The sequence below is a fragment of the Hyla sarda genome, chromosome 1 (genome assembly GCF_029499605.1).
Source record: "Hyla sarda isolate aHylSar1 chromosome 1, aHylSar1.hap1, whole genome shotgun sequence".
In the NCBI taxonomy this organism is placed as follows: Eukaryota; Metazoa; Chordata; class Amphibia; order Anura; family Hylidae; genus Hyla; species Hyla sarda.
Window position 1 is genome coordinate 191,691,003 of NC_079189.1, and position 16,083 is coordinate 191,707,085.

General features: G+C 38.8%; 23 non-coding genes across 23 annotated transcripts; 8 read left to right on the top strand and 15 right to left on the bottom strand.

Moving 5' to 3' along the window:
- Positions 1 to 353: 353 nt before the first annotated feature.
- On the bottom strand, positions 354 to 426 carry TRNAF-GAA (transfer RNA phenylalanine (anticodon GAA)). The gene has a single exon. It is a non-coding gene; the product is annotated as a tRNA-Phe (tRNA).
- Positions 427 to 578: 152 nt separating this feature from the next.
- TRNAL-CAG (transfer RNA leucine (anticodon CAG)) lies at positions 579 to 661 on the top strand. The gene has a single exon. It is a non-coding gene; the product is annotated as a tRNA-Leu (tRNA).
- A 1,813-nt stretch (positions 662 to 2,474) lies between these two features.
- On the bottom strand, positions 2,475 to 2,547 carry TRNAF-GAA (transfer RNA phenylalanine (anticodon GAA)). Its single transcript has one exon. It is a non-coding gene; the product is annotated as a tRNA-Phe (tRNA).
- A 148-nt stretch (positions 2,548 to 2,695) lies between these two features.
- TRNAL-CAG (transfer RNA leucine (anticodon CAG)) lies at positions 2,696 to 2,778 on the top strand. The gene has a single exon. It is a non-coding gene; the product is annotated as a tRNA-Leu (tRNA).
- Positions 2,779 to 3,354: 576 nt separating this feature from the next.
- Positions 3,355 to 3,427, bottom strand: TRNAF-GAA (transfer RNA phenylalanine (anticodon GAA)). Its single transcript has one exon. It is a non-coding gene; the product is annotated as a tRNA-Phe (tRNA).
- Positions 3,428 to 3,551: 124 nt separating this feature from the next.
- On the top strand, positions 3,552 to 3,634 carry TRNAL-CAG (transfer RNA leucine (anticodon CAG)). The gene has a single exon. It is a non-coding gene; the product is annotated as a tRNA-Leu (tRNA).
- A 589-nt stretch (positions 3,635 to 4,223) lies between these two features.
- Positions 4,224 to 4,296, bottom strand: TRNAF-GAA (transfer RNA phenylalanine (anticodon GAA)). Its single transcript has one exon. It is a non-coding gene; the product is annotated as a tRNA-Phe (tRNA).
- Positions 4,297 to 5,098: 802 nt separating this feature from the next.
- TRNAF-GAA (transfer RNA phenylalanine (anticodon GAA)) lies at positions 5,099 to 5,171 on the bottom strand. Its single transcript has one exon. It is a non-coding gene; the product is annotated as a tRNA-Phe (tRNA).
- A 148-nt stretch (positions 5,172 to 5,319) lies between these two features.
- On the top strand, positions 5,320 to 5,402 carry TRNAL-CAG (transfer RNA leucine (anticodon CAG)). The gene has a single exon. It is a non-coding gene; the product is annotated as a tRNA-Leu (tRNA).
- A 564-nt stretch (positions 5,403 to 5,966) lies between these two features.
- TRNAF-GAA (transfer RNA phenylalanine (anticodon GAA)) lies at positions 5,967 to 6,039 on the bottom strand. Its single transcript has one exon. It is a non-coding gene; the product is annotated as a tRNA-Phe (tRNA).
- A 125-nt stretch (positions 6,040 to 6,164) lies between these two features.
- Positions 6,165 to 6,247, top strand: TRNAL-CAG (transfer RNA leucine (anticodon CAG)). Its single transcript has one exon. It is a non-coding gene; the product is annotated as a tRNA-Leu (tRNA).
- A 577-nt stretch (positions 6,248 to 6,824) lies between these two features.
- TRNAF-GAA (transfer RNA phenylalanine (anticodon GAA)) lies at positions 6,825 to 6,897 on the bottom strand. The gene has a single exon. It is a non-coding gene; the product is annotated as a tRNA-Phe (tRNA).
- Positions 6,898 to 7,049: 152 nt separating this feature from the next.
- Positions 7,050 to 7,132, top strand: TRNAL-CAG (transfer RNA leucine (anticodon CAG)). The gene has a single exon. It is a non-coding gene; the product is annotated as a tRNA-Leu (tRNA).
- Positions 7,133 to 7,709: 577 nt separating this feature from the next.
- Positions 7,710 to 7,782, bottom strand: TRNAF-GAA (transfer RNA phenylalanine (anticodon GAA)). The gene has a single exon. It is a non-coding gene; the product is annotated as a tRNA-Phe (tRNA).
- A 124-nt stretch (positions 7,783 to 7,906) lies between these two features.
- On the top strand, positions 7,907 to 7,989 carry TRNAL-CAG (transfer RNA leucine (anticodon CAG)). Its single transcript has one exon. It is a non-coding gene; the product is annotated as a tRNA-Leu (tRNA).
- A 589-nt stretch (positions 7,990 to 8,578) lies between these two features.
- On the bottom strand, positions 8,579 to 8,651 carry TRNAF-GAA (transfer RNA phenylalanine (anticodon GAA)). The gene has a single exon. It is a non-coding gene; the product is annotated as a tRNA-Phe (tRNA).
- Positions 8,652 to 9,453: 802 nt separating this feature from the next.
- Positions 9,454 to 9,526, bottom strand: TRNAF-GAA (transfer RNA phenylalanine (anticodon GAA)). Its single transcript has one exon. It is a non-coding gene; the product is annotated as a tRNA-Phe (tRNA).
- A 148-nt stretch (positions 9,527 to 9,674) lies between these two features.
- On the top strand, positions 9,675 to 9,757 carry TRNAL-CAG (transfer RNA leucine (anticodon CAG)). Its single transcript has one exon. It is a non-coding gene; the product is annotated as a tRNA-Leu (tRNA).
- A 576-nt stretch (positions 9,758 to 10,333) lies between these two features.
- On the bottom strand, positions 10,334 to 10,406 carry TRNAF-GAA (transfer RNA phenylalanine (anticodon GAA)). Its single transcript has one exon. It is a non-coding gene; the product is annotated as a tRNA-Phe (tRNA).
- A 780-nt stretch (positions 10,407 to 11,186) lies between these two features.
- TRNAF-GAA (transfer RNA phenylalanine (anticodon GAA)) lies at positions 11,187 to 11,259 on the bottom strand. The gene has a single exon. It is a non-coding gene; the product is annotated as a tRNA-Phe (tRNA).
- Positions 11,260 to 12,014: 755 nt separating this feature from the next.
- TRNAF-GAA (transfer RNA phenylalanine (anticodon GAA)) lies at positions 12,015 to 12,087 on the bottom strand. The gene has a single exon. It is a non-coding gene; the product is annotated as a tRNA-Phe (tRNA).
- A 2,372-nt stretch (positions 12,088 to 14,459) lies between these two features.
- On the bottom strand, positions 14,460 to 14,532 carry TRNAF-GAA (transfer RNA phenylalanine (anticodon GAA)). Its single transcript has one exon. It is a non-coding gene; the product is annotated as a tRNA-Phe (tRNA).
- Positions 14,533 to 15,302: 770 nt separating this feature from the next.
- Positions 15,303 to 15,375, bottom strand: TRNAF-GAA (transfer RNA phenylalanine (anticodon GAA)). The gene has a single exon. It is a non-coding gene; the product is annotated as a tRNA-Phe (tRNA).
- Between the last annotated feature and the right edge of the window lie 708 nt (positions 15,376 to 16,083).

Sequence of the window (16,083 nt, forward strand, 5' to 3'; positions counted from 1 at the left end):
AACCAAGGATCAAAGCAGTCAAACGCTCTCCCAACAGAGCTAGTTCAGCTAACACACTTAGTGCATTGATGGTTGTGTAGATGGTTGTGTAGAGCACAGCATAGTAAGATGTCCCCAATAATAGGAATGGTTTTTCATGTGTAAAAATGTCTCTTTTTATAAAGAAAAAAAAACTTCTAAATTTTCAAAATGAAAACCAAACACTGTACTGGCATGAAATGCTAACGGGATATGTAAAACAATTTTCTCCACAATGCAAAATAGTGCCTATGAGGTATATTAACTAAGCTGCTAAAACTCTAAACGCATCAACGACTTAACTTACTTCAGTTGATTTTGAGACATAAGGAAACTGCCGAAACCCGGGATCAAACCAGGGACCTTTAGATCTTCAGTCTAACGCTCTCCCAACTGAGCTATTTCGGCTAATACACCTAGTTGACAGATTGTGGTGTAGGGCACAGTGTTGTAAAATGTCCCCAACGATAGGGATGTTTTTTCATGTGTTAAAACAACGGTTTTACAGCTCGCATGGCTTCTTTTTTTTTTGCATTGGTGGAGGTGTAATACAAAGCAAAGTCAGGATGGCCGAGCGGTTTAAGGTGCTGCGTTCAGGTCGCAGTCTCCTCTGGAGGTGTGGGTTCGAATCCCATTTCTGACAGATGTTTTTTATATAGAGACTAAAAATCTTCAAAAAATTTCAGAATGAAAACTACACACTGTATTGGCATGGAATGCTAACGGGATTTGTAAAATTATATTCACCACAATGCAACATAGGGCTTTTGAGGTATTTTACCTAAGCTGCCAAAACTCTAAACGCATCAACGATTTAACTCACTTTAGTGGATTTTGAGTTAAAATGAAACTGCTGAAACCAAGGATCAAAGCAGTCAAACGCTCTCCCAACAGAGCTAGTTCAGCTAACACACTTAGTGCATTGACGGTTGTGTAGATGGTTGTGTAGAGCACAGCATTGTAAGTCTCCTCTGGAGGCGTCGGTTCGAATCCCACTTCTGACAGATGTTTTTTATATAGAGACTAAAAATCTTCAAAAAATTTCAGAATGAAAACTACACACTGTACTGGCATGGAATGCTAACGGGATTTGTAAAATTATATTCACCACAATGCAACATAGGGCTTTTGAGGTATTTTACCTAAGCTGCCAAAACTCTAAACGCATCAACGATTTAACTCACTTTAGTGGATTTTGAGTTAAAATGAAACTGCTGAAACCAAGGATCAAAGCAGGGATATTTAGTCAAACGCTCTCCCAACAGAGCTAGTTCAGCTAACACACTTAGTGCATTGATGGTTGTGTAGATGGTTGTGTAGAGCACAGCATTGTAAGATGTCCCCAATAATAGGAATGGTTTTTCATGTGTAAAAATGTCTCTTTTTATAAAGAAAAAAAAACTTCAAAATTTTCAAAATGAAAACCAAACACTGTACTGGCATGAAATGCTAACGGGATATGTAAAACAATTTTCTCCACAATGCAAAATAGTGCCTTTGAGGTATATTAACTAAGCTGCTAAAACTCTAAACGCATCAACGACTTAACTTACTTCAGTTGATTTTGAGACATAAGGAAACTGCCGAAACCCGGGATCGAGCCAGGGACCTTTAGATCTTCAGTCTAACGCTCTCCCAACTGAGCTATTTCGGCTAATACACCTAGTTGACAGATGGTGGTGTAGGGCACAGTGTTGTAAAATGTCCCCAACGATAGGGATGTTTTTTCATGTGTTAAAACAACGGTTTTACAGCTCGCATGGCTTCTTTTTTTTTTGCATTGGTGGAGGTGTAATAAAAAGCAAAGTCAGGATGGCCGAGCGGTCTAAGGCTTGTGTTCAGGTCGCAGTCTCCTCTGGAGGCGTGGGTTCGAATCCCACTTCTGACAGATGTTTTTTATATAGAGACTAAAAATCTTCAAAAAATTTCAGAATGAAAACTACACACTGTACTGGCATGGAATGCTAACGGGATTTGTAAAATTATATTCACCACAATGCAACATAGGGCTTTTGAGGTATTTTACCTAAGCTGCCAAAACTCTAAACGCATCAACGATTTAACTCACTTTAGTGGATTTTGAGTTAAAATGAAACTGCTGAAACCAAGGATCAAAGCAGTCAAACGCTCTCCCAACAGAGCTAGTTCAGCTAACACACTTAGTGCATTGACGGTTGTGTAGATGGTTGTGTAGAGCACAGCATTGTAAGATGTCCCCAATAATAGGAATGGTTTTTCATGTGTAAAAATGTCTCTTTTTATAAAGAAAAAAAAAACTTCAAAATTTTCAAAATGAAAACCAAACACTATACTGGCATGAAATGCTAACCGGATATGTAAAACAATTTTCTCCACAATGCAAAATAGTGCCTTTGAGGTATATTAACTAAGCTGCTAAAACTCTAAACGCATCAACGACTTAACTTACTTCAGTTGATTTTGAGACATAAGGAAACTGCCGAAACCCGGGATCGAACCAGGGACCTTTAGATCTTCAGTCTAACGCTCTCCCAACTGAGCTATTTCGGCTAATACACCTAGTTGACAGATGGTGGTGTAGGGCACAGTGTTGTAAAATGTCCCGAACGATAGGGATGTTTTTTCATGTGTTAAAACAACGGTTTTACAGCACGCATGGCTTCTTTTTTGCATTGGTGGAGATGTAATACAAAGCAAAGTCAGGATGGCCGAGCGGTCTAAGGCGCTGCGTTCAGGTCGCAGTCTCCACTGGAGGCGTGGGTTCGAATCCCACTTCTGACAGATGTTTTTTATATAGAGACTAAAAATCTTCAAAAAATTTCAGAATGAAAACTACACACTGTACTGGCATGGAATGCTAACGGGATTTGTAAAATTATATTCACCACAATGCAACATAGGGCTTTTGAGGTATTTAACCTAAGCTGCCAAACTCTAAACGCATCAACGATTTAACTCACTTTAGTGGATTTTGAGTTAAAATGAAACTGCTGAAACCAAGGATCAAAGCAGGGATATTTAGTCAAACGCTCTCCCAACAGAGCTAGTTCAGCTAACACACTTAGTGCATTGATGGTTGTGTAGATGGTTGTGTAGAGCACAGCATTGTAAGATGTCCCCAATAATAGGAATGGTTTTTCATGTGTAAAAATGTCTCTTTTTATAAAGAAAAAAAAACTTAAAAATTTTCAAAATGAAAACCAAACACTGTACTGGCATGAAATGCTAACAGGATATGTAAAACAATTTTCTCCACAATGCAAAATAGTGCCTATGAGGTATATTAACTAAGCTGCTAAAACTCTAAACGCATCAACGACTTAACTTACTTCAGTTGATTTTGAGACATAAGGAAACTGCCGAAACCCGGGATCGAACCAGGGACCTTTAGATCTTCAGTCTAACGCTCTCCCAACTGAGCTATTTCGGCTAATACACAGTGTTGTAAAATGTCCCCAACGATAGGGATGTTTTTTCATGTGTTAAAACAACGGTTTTACAGCTCGCATGGCTTCTTTTTTTTTCGCATTGGTGGAGGTGTAATACAAAGGAAAGTCAGGATGGCCGAGCGGTCTAAGGCGCTGCGTTCAGGTCGCAGTCTCCTCTGGAGGCGTGGGTTCGAATCCCACTTCTGACAGATGTTTTTTATATAGAGACTAAAAATCTTCAAAAAATTTCGGAATGAAAACTACACACTGTACTGGCATGGAATGCTAACGGGATTTGTAAAATTATATTCACCACAATGCAACATAGGGCTTTTGAGGTATTTTACCTAAGCTGCCAAAACTCTAAACGCATCAGCGATTTAACTCACTTTAGTGGATTTTGAGTTAAAATGAAACTGCTGAAACCAAGGATCAAAGCAGGGATATTTAGTCAAACGCTCTCCCAACAGAGCTAGTTCTGCTAACACACTTAGTGCATTGATGGTTGTGTAGATGGTTGTGTAGATGTTTGTGTAGAGCACAGCATTGTAAGATGTCCCCAATAATAGGAATGGTTTTTCATGTGTAAAAATGTCTCTTTTTATAAAGAAAAAAAAACTTCAAAATTTTCAAAATGAAAACCAAACACTGTACTGGCATGAAATGCTAACGGGATATGTAAAACAATTTTCTCCACAATGCAAAATAGTGCCTTTGAGGTATATTAACTAAGCTGCTAAAACTCTAAACGCATCAACGACTTAACTTACTTCAGTTGATTTTGAGACATAAGGAAACTGCCGAAACCCGGGATCGAACCAGGGACCTTTAGATCTTCAGTCTAACACTCTCCCAACTGAGCTATTTCGGCTAATACACCTAGTTGACAGATGGTGGTGTAGGGCACAGTGTTGTAAAATGTCCCCAACGATAGGGATGTTTTTTCATGTGTTAAAACAACGGTTTTACAGCTCGCATGGCTTCTTTTTTTTTTGCATTGGTGGAGGTGTAATAAAAAGCAAAGTCAGGATGGCCGAGCGGTCTAAGGCTTGTGTTCAGGTCGCAGTCTCCTCTGGAGGCGTGGGTTCGAATCCCACTTCTGACAGATGTTTTTTATATAGAGACTAAAAATCTTCAAAAAATTTCAGAATGAAAACTACACACTGTACTGGCATGGAATGCTAACGGGATTTGTAAAATTATATTCACCACAATGCAACATAGGGCTTTTGAGGTATTTTACCTAAGCTGCCAAAACTCTAAACGCATCAACGATTTAACTCACTTTAGTGGATTTTGAGTTAAAATGAAACTGCTGAAACCAAGGATCAAAGCAGTCAAACGCTCTCCCAACAGAGCTAGTTCAGCTAACACACTTAGTGCATTGACGGTTGTGTAGATGGTTGTGTAGAGCACAGCATTGTAAGATGTCCCCAATAATAGGAATGGTTTTTCATGTGTAAAAATGTCTCTTTTTATAAAGAAAAAAAAAACTTCAAAATTTTCAAAATGAAAACCAAACACTATACTGGCATGAAATGCTAACCGGATATGTAAAACAATTTTCTCCACAATGCAAAATAGTGCCTTTGAGGTATATTAACTAAGCTGCTAAAACTCTAAACGCATCAACGACTTAACTTACTTCAGTTGATTTTGAGACATAAGGAAACTGCCGAAACCCGGGATCGAACCAGGGACCTTTAGATCTTCAGTCTAACGCTCTCCCAACTGAGCTATTTCGGCTAATACACCTAGTTGACAGATGGTGGTGTAGGGCACAGTGTTGTAAAATGTCCCGAACGATAGGGATGTTTTTTCATGTGTTAAAACAACGGTTTTACAGCTCGCATGGCTTCTTTTTTGCATTGGTGGAGATGTAATACAAAGCAAAGTCAGGATGGCCGAGCGGTCTAAGGCGCTGCGTTCAGGTCGCAGTCTCCACTGGAGGCGTGGGTTCGAATCCCACTTCTGACAGATGTTTTTTATATAGAGACTAAAAATCTTCAAAAAATTTCAGAATGAAAACTACACACTGTACTGGCATGGAATGCTAACGGGATTTGTAAAATTATATTCACCACAATGCAACATAGGGCTTTTGAGGTATTTAACCTAAGCTGCCAAACTCTAAACGCATCAACGATTTAACTCACTTTAGTGGATTTTGAGTTAAAATGAAACTGCTGAAACCAAGGATCAAAGCAGGGATATTTAGTCAAACGCTCTCCCAACAGAGCTAGTTCAGCTAACACACTTAGTGCATTGATGGTTGTGTAGAGCACAGCATTGTAAGATGTCCCCAATAATAGGAATGGTTTTTCATGTGTAAAAATGTCTCTTTTTATAAAGAAAAAAAAACTTCAAAATTTTCAAAATGAAAACCAAACACTGTACTGGCATGAAATGCTAACAGGATATGTAAAACAATTTTCTCCACAATGCAAAATAGTGCCTATGAGGTATATTAACTAAGCTGCTAAAACTCTAAACGCATCAACGACTTAACTTACTTCAGTTGATTTTGAGACATAAGGAAACTGCCGAAACCCGGGATCGAACCAGGGACCTTTAGATCTTCAGTCTAACGCTCTCCCAACTGAGCTATTTCGGCTAATACACAGTGTTGTAAAATGTCCCCAACGATAGGGATGTTTTTTCATGTGTTAAAACAACGGTTTTACAGCTCGCATGGCTTCTTTTTTTTTTCGCATTGGTGGAGGTGTAATACAAAGGAAAGTCAGGATGGCCGAGCGGTCTAAGGCGCTGCGTTCAGGTCGCAGTCTCCTCTGGAGGCGTGGGTTCGAATCCCACTTCTGACAGATGTTTTTTATATAGAGACTAAAAATCTTCAAAAAATTTCGGAATGAAAACTACACACTGTACTGGCATGGAATGCTAACGGGATTTGTAAAATTATATTCACCACAATGCAACATAGGGCTTTTGAGGTATTTTACCTAAGCTGCCAAAACTCTAAACGCATCAGCGATTTAACTCACTTTAGTGGATTTTGAGTTAAAATGAAACTGCTGAAACCAAGGATCAAAGCAGGGATATTTAGTCAAACCCTCTCCCAACAGAGCTAGTTCAGCTAACACACTTAGTGCATTGATGGTTGTGTAGATGGTTGTGTAGAGCACAGCATAGTAAGATGTCCCCAATAATAGGAATGGTTTTTCATGTGTAAAAATGTCTCTTTTTATAAAGAAAAAAAAACTTCAAAATTTTCAAAATGAAAACCAAACACTGTACTGGCATGAAATGCTAACGGGATATGTAAAACAATTTTCTCCACAATGCAAAATAGTGCCTATGAGGTATATTAACTAAGCTGCTAAAACTCTAAACGCATCAACGACTTAACTTACTTCAGTTGATTTTGAGACATAAGGAAACTGCCGAAACCCGGGATCGAACCAGGGACCTTTAGATCTTCAGTCTAACGCTCTCCCAACTGAGCTATTTCGGCTAATTCACCTAGTTGACAGATGGTGGTGTAGGGCACAGTGTTGTAAAATGTCCCCAACGATAGGGATGTTTTTTCATGTGTTAAAACAACGGTTTTACAGCTCGCATGGCTTCTTTTTTTTTTGCATTGGTGGAGGTGTAAAACAAAGCAAAGTCAGGATGGCCGAGCGGTCTAAGGCGCTGCGTTCAGGTCGCAGTCTCCTCTGGAGGCGTGGGTTCGAATCCCACTTCTGACAGATGTTTTTTATATAGAGACTAAAAATCTTCAAAAAATTTCAGAATGAAAACTACACACTGTACTGGCATGGAATGCTAACGGGATTTGTAAAATTATATTCACCACAATGCAACATAGGGCTTTTGAGGTATTTTACCTAAGCTGCCAAAACTCTAAACGCATCAACGATTTAACTCACTTTAGTGGATTTTGAGTTAAAATGAAACTGCTGAAACCAAGGATCAAAGCAGGGATATTTAGTCAAACGCTCTCCCAACAGAGCTAGTTCAGCTAACACACTTAGTGCATTGATGGTTGTGTAGATGGTTGTGTAGAGCACAGCATTGTAAGATGTCCCCAATAATAGGAATGGTTTTTCATGTGTAAAAATGTCTCTTTTTATAAAGAAAAAAAAACTTCAAAATTTTCAAAATGAAAACCAAACACTGTACTGGCATGAAATGCTAACAGGATATGTAAAACAATTTTCTCCACAATGCAAAATAGTTCCTATGAGGTATATTAACTAAGCTGCTAAAACTCTAAACGCATCAACGACTTAACTTACTTCAGTTGATTTTGAGACATAAGGAAACTGCCGAAACCCGGGATCGAACCAGGGACCTTTAGATCTTCAGTCTAACGCTCTCCCAACTGAGCTATTTCGGCTAATACACAGTGTTGTAAAATGTCCCCAACGATAGGGATGTTTTTTCATGTGTTAAAACAACGGTTTTACAGCTCGCATGGCTTCTTTTTTTTTCGCATTGGTGGAGGTGTAATACAAAGGAAAGTCAGGATGGCCGAGCGGTCTAAGGCGCTGCGTTCAGGTCGCAGTCTCCTCTGGAGGCGTGGGTTCGAATCCCACTTCTGACAGATGTTTTTTATATAGAGACTAAAAATCTTCAAAAAATTTCGGAATGAAAACTACACACTGTACTGGCATGGAATGCTAACGGGATTTGTAAAATTATATTCACCACAATGCAACATAGGGCTTTTGAGGTATTTTACCTAAGCTGCCAAAACTCTAAACGCATCAGCGATTTAACTCACTTTAGTGGATTTTGAGTTAAAATGAAACTGCTGAAACCAAGGATCAAAGCAGGGATATTTAGTCAAACGCTCTCCCAACAGAGCTAGTTCTGCTAACACACTTAGTGCATTGATGGTTGTGTAGATGGTTGTGTAGATGTTTGTGTAGAGCACAGCATTGTAAGATGTCCCCAATAATAGGAATGGTTTTTCATGTGTAAAAATGTCTCTTTTTATAAAGAAAAAAAAACTTCAAAATTTTCAAAATGAAAACCAAACACTGTACTGGCATGAAAAGCTAACGGGATATGTAAAACAATTTTCTCCACAATGCAAAATAGTGCCTTTGAGGTATATTAACTAAGCTGCTAAAACTCTAAACGCATCAACGACTTAACTTACTTCAGTTGATTTTGAGACATAAGGAAACTGCCGAAACCCGGGATCGAACCAGGGACCTTTAGATCTTCAGTCTAACGCTCTCCCAACTGAGCTATTTCGGCTAATACACCTAGTTGACAGATGGTGGTGTAGGGCACAGTGTTGTAAAATGTCCCCAACGATAGGGATGTTTTTTCATGTGTTAAAACAACGGTTTTACAGCTCGCATGGCTTCTTTTTTTTTTGCATTGGTGGAGGTGTAATAAAAAGCAAAGTCAGGATGGCCGAGCGGTCTAAGGCTTGTGTTCAGGTCGCAGTCTCCTCTGGAGGCGTGGGTTCGAATCCCACTTCTGACAGATGTTTTTTATATAGAGACTAAAAATCTTCAAAAAATTTCAGAATGAAAACTACACACTGTACTGGCATGGAATGCTAACGGGATTTGTAAAATTATATTCACCACAATGCAACATAGGGCTTTTGAGGTATTTTACCTAAGCTGCCAAAACTCTAAACGCATCAACGATTTAACTCACTTTAGTGGATTTTGAGTTAAAATGAAACTGCTGAAACCAAGGATCAAAGCAGTCAAACGCTCTCCCAACAGAGCTAGTTCAGCTAACACACTTAGTGCATTGACGGTTGTGTAGATGGTTGTGTAGAGCACAGCATTGTAAGATGTCCCCAATAATAGGAATGGTTTTTCATGTGTAAAAATGTCTCTTTTTATAAAGAAAAAAAAAACTTCAACATTTTCAAAATGAAAACCAAACACTATACTGGCATGAAATGCTAACCGGATATGTAAAACAATTTTCTCCACAATGCAAAATAGTGCCTTTGAGGTATATTAACTAAGCTGCTAAAACTCTAAACGCATCAACGACTTAACTTACTTCAGTTGATTTTGAGACATAAGGAAACTGCCGAAACCCGGGATCGAACCAGGGACCTTTAGATCTTCAGTCTAACGCTCTCCCAACTGAGCTATTTCGGCTAATACACCTAGTTGACAGATGGTGGTGTAGGGCACAGTGTTGTAAAATGTCCCGAACGATAGGGATGTTTTTTCATGTGTTAAAACAACGGTTTTACAGCTCGCATGGCTTCTTTTTTGCATTGGTGGAGATGTAATACAAAGCAAAGTCAGGATGGCCGAGCGGTCTAAGGCGCTGCGTTCAGGACGCAGTCTCCACTGGAGGCGTGGGTTCGAATCCCACTTCTGACAGATGTTTTTTATATAGAGACTAAAAATCTTCAAAAAATTTCAGAATGAAAACTACACACTGTACTGGCATGGAATGCTAACGGGATTTGTAAAATTATATTCACCACAATGCAACATAGGGCTTTTGAGGTATTTTACCTAAGCTGCCAAAACTCTAAACGCATCAACGATTTAACTCACTTTAGTGGATTTTGAGTTAAAATGAAACTGCTGAAACCAAGGATCAAAGCAGGGATATTTAGTCAAACGCTCTCCCAACAGAGCTAGTTCAGCTAACACACTTAGTGCATTGATGGTTGTGTAGATGGTTGTGTAGAGCACAGCATTGTAAGATGTCCCCAATGATAGGAATGGTTTTTCATGTGTAAAAATGTCTCTTTTTATAAAGAAAAAAAACTTCAAAATTTTAAAAATGAAAACCAAACACTGTACTGGCATGAAATGCTAAAGGGATATGTAAAACAATTTTCTCCACAATGCAAAATAGTGCCTTTGAGGTATATTAACTAAGCTGCTAAAACTCTAAACGCATCAACGACTTAACTTACTTCAGTTGATTTTGAGACATAAGGAAACTGCCGAAACCCGGGATCGAACCAGGAACCTTTAGATCTTCAGTCTAATGCTCTACCAACTGAGCTATTTCGGCTAATACATCTAGTTGACAGATGGTGGTGTAGGGCACAGTGTTGTAAAATGTCCCCAACGATAGGGATGTTTTTTCATGTGTTAAAACAACGGTTTTACAGCTCGCATGGCTTCTTTTTTTTTTGCATTGGTGGAGGTGTAATACAAAGCAAAGTCAGAATGGCCGAGCGGTCTAAGACACTGCGTTCAGGTCGCAGTCTCCTCTGGAGGTGTGGGTTCGAATCCCACTTCTGACAGATGTTTTTTATATAGAGACTAAAAATCTTCAAAAAATTTCAGAATGAAAACTACACACTGTACTGGCATGGAATGCTAACGGGATTTGTAAAATTATATTCACCACAATGCAACATAGGGCTTTTGAGGTATTTTACCTAAGCTGCCAAAACTCTAAACGCATCAACGATTTAACTCACTTTAGTGGATTTTGAGTTAAAATGAAACTGCTGAAACCAAGGATCAAAGCAGGGATATTTAGTCAAACGCTCTCCCAACAGAGCTAGTTCAGCTAACACACTTAGTGCATTGATGGTTGTGTAGATGGTTGTGTAGAGCACAGCATTGTAAGATGTCCCCAATGATAGGAATGGTTTTTCATGTGTAAAAATTTCTGTATTTATAAAGAAAAAAAAACTTCAAAATTTTCAAAATGAAAACCAAACACTGTACTGGCATGAAATGCTAACGGGATATGTAAAACAATTTTCTCCACAATGCAAAATAGTGCCTTTGGGGTATGTTAACTAAGCTGCTAAAACGCTAAATGCATCAACGACTTAACTGCCGAAACCCGGGATCGAACCAGGGACCTTTAGATCTTCAGTCTAACGCTCTCCCAACTGAGCTATTTCAGCTAACACACCTAGTCGACAGATGTTGGTGAAAAATGTGTTGTAAAATGACCCCAACGATAGGGATGTTTTTTCATGTGTTAAAACAACGGTTTTACAGCTCGCATGGCTTCTTTTTTTTTTCCATTGGTGGAGGTGTTGTACAAAGCAAAGTCAGGATGGCCGAGCGGTCTAAGGCGCTGCGTTCAGGTCACAGTCTCCTCTGGAGGCGTGGGTTCGAATCACACTTCTGATAGATTTTTTTTATTTTGAGACTAAAAATCTTCAAAAAATTTCAGAATGATAACTACACACTGTACTGGCATGAAATGCTAACGGGATTTGTAAAATTATATTCACCACAATGCAACATAGGGCTTTTGAGGTATTTTACCTAAGCTGCCAAAACTCTAAACGCATCAACGATTTAACTCACTTTAGTGGATTTTGAGTTAAAATGAAACTGCTGAAACCAAGGATTAAAGCAGTCAAACGCTCTCCCAACAGAGCTAGTTCAGCTAACACACTCAGTGCATTGATGGTTGTGTAGAGCACAGCATTGTAACATGTTCCCAATTATAGGAATGGTTTTTCATGTGTAAAAATGTCTCTTTTTATAAAGAAAAAAAAACTTAAAAATTTTCAAAATGAAAACCAAACACTGTACTGGCATGAAATGCTAAAGGGATATGTAAAACAATTTTCTCCACAATGCAAAATAGTGCCTTTGAGGTAAATTAACTAAGCTGCTAAAACTCTAAACACAACAACGACTTAACTGCCGAAACCCGGGATCGAACCAGGGACCTTTAGATCTTCAGTCTAACGCTCTCCCAACTGAGCTATTTCGGCTAAGACACCTAGTTGACAGATGGTGGTGTAGGGCACAGTGTTGTAAAATGTCCCCAACGATAGGGATGTTTTTTCATGTGTTAAAACAACGGTTTTACAGCTCGCATGGTTTTTTTTTTTTTGCATTGGTGGAGATGTAATATGAAGCAAAGTCAGGATGGCCGAGTGGTCTAAGGCGCTGCGTCAGGTCGCAGTCTCCCCTGGATGCGTGGGTTCGAATCCCACTTCTGACAGATGTTTTTTATATAGAGACTAAAAATCTTCAAAAAATTTCAGAATGAAAACTACACACTGTACTGGAATGGAATGCTAACGGGATTTGTAAAACTGATGAAACCAAGGATCAAAGCAGTCAAACGCTCTCCCAACAGAGCTAGTTCAGCTAACACACTTAGTGCTTTGAGGGTTGTGTAGATGGTTGTGTAGAGCACAGCATTGTAAGATGTTCCCAATTATAGGAATGGTTTTTCATGTGTAAAAATGTCTCTTTTTATAAAGAAAAAAAAACTTCAAAATTTTCAAAATGAAAACCAAACACTGTACTGGCATGAAATGCTAAAGGGATATGTAAAACAATTTTCTCCACAATGCAAAATAGTGCCTTTGAGGTATATTAACTAAGTTGCTAAAACTTTAAACGCATCAACGACTTAACTTACTTCAGTTGATTTTGAGACATAAGGAAACTGCCGAAACCCGGGATCGAACCAGGGAACTTTAGTCTAACGCTCTCCCAACTGAGCTATTTCGGCTAATACACCTAGTTGACAGATGGTTGACAGATGGTGGTGTAGGGCACAGTGTTGTAAAATGTCCCCAACGATAGGGATGTTTTTTCATGTGTTAAAACAACGGTTTTACAGCTCGCATGGCTTCTTTTATTTTTGCATTGGTGGAGGTGTAATACAAAGCAAAGTCAGGATGGCTGAGCGGTCTAAGGCTCTGCGTTCAGGTCGCAGTCTCTTCTGGAGGTGTGGGTTCGAATCACACTTCTGACAGATGTTTTTTATATAGAGACTAAAAATCTTCAAAAAATTTCAGAATGAAAACTACACACTGTACTGGCATAAAATGCTAACGGGATTTGTAAAATTATATTCACCACAATGCAACATAGGGCTTTTGAGGTATTTTACCTAAGCTGCCAAAACTCTAAACGCATCAACGATTTAACTCACTTTAGTGGATTTTGAGTTAAAATGAAACTGCTGAAACCAAGGATCAAAGCAGGGATATTTAGTCAAACGCTCTCCCAACAGAGCTAGTTCAGCTAAAACACTTAGTGCATTGATTGTTGTGTAGATGGTTGTGTAGAGCACAGCATTGTAAGATGTCCCCAATAATAGGAATGGTTTTTCATGTGTAAAAATGTCTCTTTTTATAAAGAAAAAAAAACTTCAAAATTTTCAAAATGAAAACCAAACACTGTACTGGCATGAAATGCTAACGGGATATGTAAAACAATTTTCTCCACAATGCAAAATAGTGCCTTTGAGGTATATTAACTAAGCTGCTAAAACTCTAAATGCATCAACGACTTAACTGCCGAAACCCGGGATCGAACCAGAGACCTTTAGATCTTCAGTCTAATGCTCTCCCAACTGAGCTATTTCAGCTAACACACCTAGTCGACAGATGGTGGTGAAAAATGTGTTGTAAAATGTCCCCAACGATAGGGATGTTTTTTCATGTGTTAAAACAACGGTTTTACAGCTTGCATGGCTTCTTTTTTTTTTTGCATTGGTGGAGGTGTTATACAAAGCAAAGTCAGGATGGCCGAGCGGTCTAAGGCGCTGCGTTCAGGTCGCAGTCTCCTCTGGAGGCGTAGGTTCGAATCACACTTCTGACAGATTTTTTTTATTTTGAGACTAAAAATCTTCAAAAAATTTCAGAATGATAACTACACACTGTACTGGCATGAAATGCTAACGGGATTTGTAAAATTATATTCACCACAATGCAACATAGGGCTTTTGAGGTATTTTACCTAAGCTGCCAAAACTCTAAACGCATCAACGATTTAACTCACTTTAGTGGATTTTGAGTTAAAATGAAACTGCTGAAACCAAGGATTAAAGCAGTCAAACGCTCTCCCAACAGAGCTAGTTCAGCTAACACACTCAGTGCATTGATGTTTGTGTAGAGCACAGCATTGTAAGATGTTCCCAATTATAGGAATGGTTTTTCATGTGTAAAAATGTCTCTTTTTATAAAGAAAAAAAAACTTCAAAATTTTCAAAATGAAAACCAAACACTGTACTGGCATGAAATGCTAAAGGGATATGTAAAACAATTTTCTCCACAATGCAAAATAGTGCCTTTGAGGTATATTAACTAAGCTGCTAAAACTCTAAACGCATCAACGACTTAACTGCCGAAACCCGGGATCGAACCAGGGACCTTTAGATCTTCAGTCTAACGCTCTCCCAACTGAGCTATTTCAGCTAACACACCTAGTTGACAGATGGTGGTGAAGGGCACAGTGTTGTAAAATGTCCCCAACGATAGGGATGTTTTTTCGTGTGTTAAAACAACGGTTTTACAGCTCGCATGGCTTCTTTTTTTTTTTGCATTGGTGGAGGTGTAATACAAAGCAAAGTCAGGATGGCTGAGCGGTCTAAGGCGCTGCGTTCAGGTCGCAGTCTCCTCAGGAGGCGTGGGTTCGAATCACACTTCTGACAGATGTTTTTTATATAGAGACTAGAATCTTCAAAAAATTTCAGAATGAAAACTACACACTGTACTGGCATGAAATGCTAACGGGATTTGTAAAATTATATTCACCACAATGCAACATAGGGCTTTTGAGGTATTTTACCTAAGCTGCCAAAACTCTAAACGCATCAACGATTTAACTCACTTTAGTGGATTTTGAGTTAAAATGAAACTGCTGAAACCAAGGATCAAAGCAGTCAAACGCTCTCCCAACAGAGCTAGTTCAGCTAACACACTTAGTGCATTGATGGTTGTGTAGATGGTTGTGTAGAGCACAGCATTGTAAGATGTTCCCAATTATAGCAATGGTTTTTCATGTGTAAAAATGTCTCTTTTTATAAAGAAAAAAAAACTTCAAAATTTTCAAAATGAAAACCAAACACTGTACTGGCATGAAATGCTAAAGGGATATGTAAAACAATTTTCTCCACAATGCAAAATAGTGCCTTTGAGGTATATTAACTAAGCTGCTAAAACTCTAAACGCATCAACGACTTAACTGCCGAAACCCGGGATCGAACCAGGGACCTTTAGATCTTCAGTCTAACGCTCTCCCAACTGAGCTATTTCAGCTAACACACCTAGTCGACAGATGGTGGTGAAGGGCACAGTGTTGTAAAATGTCCCCAACGATAGGGATGTTTTTTCATGTGTTAAAACAACGGTTTTACAGCTCGCATGGCTTCTTTTTTTTTTGCATTGGTGGAGGTGTAATACAAAGCAAAGTCAGGATGGCCGAGCGGTCTAAGGCGCTCCGTTCAGGTCGCAGTCTCCTCAGGAGGCGTGGGTTCGAATCACACTTCTGACAGATGTTTTTTATATAGAGACTAGAAATCTTCAAAAAATTTCAGAATGAAAACTGCACACTGTACTGGCATGAAATGCTAACGGGATTTGTAAAATTATATTCACCACAATGCAACATAGGGCTTTTGAGGTATTTTACCTAAGCTGCCAAAACTCTAAACGCATCAACGATTTAACTCACTTTAGTGGATTTTGAGTTAAAATGAAACTGCTGAAACCAAGGATCAAAGCAGTCAAACGCTCTCCCAACAGAGCTAGTTCAGCTAACACACTTAGTGCATTGATGGTTGTGTAGATGGTTGTGTAGATGGTTGTGTAGATGGTTGTGTAGAGCACAGCATTGTAAGATGTTCCCAATTATAGGAATGGTTTTTCATGTGTAAAAATGTCTCTTTTTATAAAGAAAAAAAACTTCAAAATTTTCAAAATGAAAACCAAACACTGTACTGGCATGAAATGCTAAAGGGATATGTA